The 4194-nt window shown below is 44.9% G+C and overlaps 1 long non-coding RNA gene across 2 annotated transcripts; it reads right to left on the reverse strand.

The window, feature by feature from the left end:
* Positions 1-228: 228 nt before the first annotated feature.
* Positions 229-4194, reverse strand: LOC113018318 (uncharacterized). 2 transcript variants are annotated; one of them, XR_003271761.1, is made up of 3 exons: positions 3968-4194; positions 761-1068; positions 229-409 (listed from the first exon to the last, which is right to left on the reverse strand). It is a non-coding gene; the product is annotated as an uncharacterized LOC113018318 (long non-coding RNA). The 2 variants fall into 2 exon arrangements; XR_003271762.1 differs by having other exon boundaries at positions 747-1068.

Below are 4194 nucleotides of genomic sequence, written 5' to 3' on the forward strand. Positions count from 1 at the left end.
CCATTTGGGTAATATGTATCAGTGTAGTATCAGTGGGAGGGTTTACAGGGCTGTGTTCATCGTCCAGACCTCAGTAACAAATTTAAAGACGATGAAGTTAGTTTTTCACCTCGTATGCTGAGGTAAACTTACTGACTTACACATCAGAGCTCCACGGCGTCACAATCGGCAACAACACATCATGTGGAGAGAAGAGGAGGAGCCAAATGTAGACAACTGAGGCGAGAGTGAGGTTGAACGGAAGGAGAGTAATTTATTAAGGCTGGAAATGTTGACATACATAAAATGTGAAACCAGGACTGGACTCACTGACTAAACTGGGGAAAATAAAGCAAAAAAACAAGAACAACTGGAACATGAGACCAGGATGAACTGGACCAGGACGTGAGAGACACAGGAAACAGGCAACCTGACAGAGGAAAACAGACACAACATAAGCACACAAGGGTAATTAGGGAGAGTGGACCTGACGACACACAGGAAGCAAAGCTATACACACTGAACACAGGACGTGGCACTGTCAAAGTAAAACAGGAAACACTAATTCACACAATATGACACAGGAGACGGGAGGGAAGAACGGAAGAACTAGACGAACTTGGAGGACAACGGGAGGAGACGCACATGATGCACTGGGAGAATGTACAGGAGGCACAATACAGACAGAGGACACATGATTTAAGAGACATGCACAGAGGACAGACTTACACAGGAAACAGGGATGAAGCGATAAACTCAAACCTAACTAAGACATACTGACAGCAAACACTGGAACTTTTCTCCAACACAGCAAAAGAGGAACCAAGATACAGAAATACTGCAGATGCTGTCAGTCTGCAGCTCAGAAGGCATGCTCAGTGGTGACATCAGCAGTGACATCATCACCATCTTCAGCCAGTCCCTGACCTCCTCCATCACACTGGCTCATCTCCATGGAGACGGCCGGTTTGTTCGGTGTCTTCCTGCTCCAACAGATGGACAGCAGCAGACCAGTGGAGATGCAGTACGGACAGAAGACCACTAGATGGCAGACGAGTCTCAGCACAGACTCACAGGGAGGAGGAGGAGCTGAAAGAGGAGGACACAAAGGAGGATAGAGAGGAGGAGTCAGGAGGAGGATATATAGGAGGAGTCAGGAGGAAAATACATAGGAGGACTCAGGAGAAGGATACATAGGAGGAGTCAGGAGGAGGACACAGAGGAGGAGTCATTAGGAGGAGACAGAGGAGGAGTTAGGAGAAGGATACATCGGAGTCAGGAGGAGGATAGACCGTCCCATTTCACAAGCTTTGCACTTCCGGCCTTAGCGGTCTTTGAGTACGCGGCCCTTGAGGACCGTTGAGGCTGCAGACCCTGGATTGGGATACAGCCACAGAGGACGATAGAGAGGAGGACACAGAGGAGGCGTGATTAGGGAGGAGACAGAGGAGGAGTCATTAGGAGGACACAGAGGAGGCGTGATTAGGGAGGACACAGAGGAGGAGTCATTAGGAGGACACAGAGGAGGAGTCAGAGTCTGTTTTGTCTGTTTGTGCTTGCTTCTCTCTAATCTGACATTCGAGTCATTGGTCAGAGTGATAGCCGTACTACTTCCAGTGTGGTTCCTGATGGTTTTAAACATGCAATTGTAAACCCTTTATTAAAAACCATGTCAACTAAACCTGGCCTTGATCCTTCAGTTTGCTCAAATTTTAGACCCATTTCAAAGATTTCATTCCTTTCAAAGAATTGGAAAAAATTGTTTGTAACCAACTGAATAAGTTTTTAGATGCTAATGGTATCATGGAGGTTTTTCAGTCTGTTTTTTAACATCTACACTCCACTGAAACAGAACTTTTACGTGTTTTTAATTATATCTTTTAGAAAATGATTGTGCAAGTCCTGTGATCATGGTGCGTTTAGATCTTACTGCAGCGTTTGACACTGTTGACCACGATATTCTTATCTCTCGTTTGGAACACCTGGTTGGAATCAAAGGTGCAGCACTGGATTGGCTTTGCTCATATTTGAGGTGCAGAACGTTTAGTGTTAAAGTTGAACATTTTGAGTCCACCAGCCCTCCTTTCTTGTGGGGTGCCCCAGGGCTCAATCCTTGGCCCTCTTCTTTTTTCATTATACCTGCTCCCTTTGGGGTCTACGCAGACGACAGCCAAATTTATCTGCCTTTAGCACCAAATGGCCCAGGCTCCATCCAAATCCTTTTGAACTGCCTTGAAGATGTCAAAGCTTGGATGGCTCTGGACGTTTTGAGTTTCAATGAGAGTAAAACTGTATTTAGACCTAATAATATTTCATGCAACCCGCCTGGGAATTGTGGGTGGTGTGACTCTTATGTTAAACAGCATATGACAAACTTGGGAGTCATTATGGATTTTAAATTGAACAAACATATTAGTTCTGTGTTGCAAAAAAGCTTTTTCCAGTTGAGGCAAATAGCAAAGCTGAAGCCAGTTTTGTCAAGATGTGACATGGAGAAGGTAATACATGCCTTTATTTCAACTCGGCTTGACTACTGTAATGCACTTTATGTTGTATTGAGCCAAGGATCTATTGCACATCTTCAGCTTGTTCAAAATGCTGCTGCCCGCCTCTTGGCTGGTACTCACAGGCATGAACGTGTAACATCTATCCTGTTCTCTCTTCGTCGGCTTCCTGTTCATGACAGAATCAATTTCAAAGTGCTAACGCTGATTTATAATGATTTATATTTATGACCAGCTGCTTTTGGTTGTCCAATAATCTAGACCAAAAAGTAGAGGAGAACGAGCCTTTTCAATTATGGCCCCCAAACGTTGGAATACGTTGCCTTTAAATATTAGACACACTCCTTTTTTTGAAAGGTTCAGACTGGTGTGAGTTGATATGTTTATTATGTGTGTTATTATATTTTTATGTGAGCGTCATGGTTTTATCTTGTGTTTAACTCCTTTGTTTCTGTACAAAACTTTGGGCAAACCTTCCGTTTTTAAATGTGCTGTATAAATAAATTGGATTTGGATCTTCCCCACTGACCTTTGACCTTCAGCTGTACATGGATCTTCTTCAGATCGTCTCCAGCCCTGCGGGTGGTGCAGATGTAGTTACCACTGTCAGAGACTGTGGGGTTTCTCAGAGTGAGGCTGAGGTCTCCAGTCTGCAGAGCGTCGACTCTCATCGATGTTCGACTGAAGCAGCGATGGTTCTGATCTTTAAGATCTACTCCGCTCTGCAGACGTATGTGGACTGTTGGGACCTTCAACTCATCGCGGTCCCTCACTCCTGGTGTGGCACTCCTGGAAACATCAGCTGGTACCTGACAGGACAGCAGGACAGACTCCGCCCTCTCAAACACCTCCACCCCTGGGGCATACTGGGAGTCTGAGGACAGAAACATGAAGCAGGTGTGATCGAGTACAATGAAATGAAGCTGCAGGACAGAAGAACTCCAGAGGTGAACGAGGAGATGATACTGAAGGATAGATGTGTAGCATCTAAATCACACATGGTTTTAGGTCATTATGGGCGGAGTCTCAGAACTTTAACTGCAGTTTCAGACCCTGCTGCTGGAAACACACGACTCATCATGCAGGGCAAATTTCCAGCCTGTGACTAGAGAAGATCCCAACATCCATCCTTTTCTGTTAAAGATGATCAGAGTGCTAAAACAGCTTTTTTCTATATGTGCTAGTCATAAATCATCTTTACTCCTAATCAAAGATATAATTCATATATAAATCTGATCAATACATTAAAGGAGAAATGTAGCTTGAGCAGTGAACATTATTTTGTGTCTTCCTCTGATCAGCTGATCCAAGTACAAGAACAGAGAAGCTTTATTTGCCAGCCTATCAGCTTTAAACGGTGAGTCAGATAAAGGAGAGAAGAAAAAGCGGCGGTTTCATGACTCCGAGGATTGTTAGACATGATGATGGAGCAGCCACCACAGAGCACCTACATCACCTCAGAGTTCCCGTTACCTTCAACTCACCTGTAGAAACGGTCAGAGCAGACAGCAGCAGCACACACACACCTGCAACAGGACAGAGGTCACTAAAGGTCACCAAAGGTCAGAGGTCATGATGAGGACAGACAGGTGTAGGAACATCAGCTCACCTGCAGCAGTCAGCAGAAACAGGCCTGAAACTGAAGAACGCACTGATCAGAGATCAAATGGTCACAGGACCAAAGAGAAGCATTCAGCCTGCAGTGATTGGC

This window comes from Astatotilapia calliptera, unplaced genomic scaffold, assembly GCF_900246225.1.
Source record: "Astatotilapia calliptera unplaced genomic scaffold, fAstCal1.2 U_scaffold_6, whole genome shotgun sequence".
NCBI classification, from domain to species: domain Eukaryota; kingdom Metazoa; phylum Chordata; class Actinopteri; order Cichliformes; family Cichlidae; genus Astatotilapia; species Astatotilapia calliptera.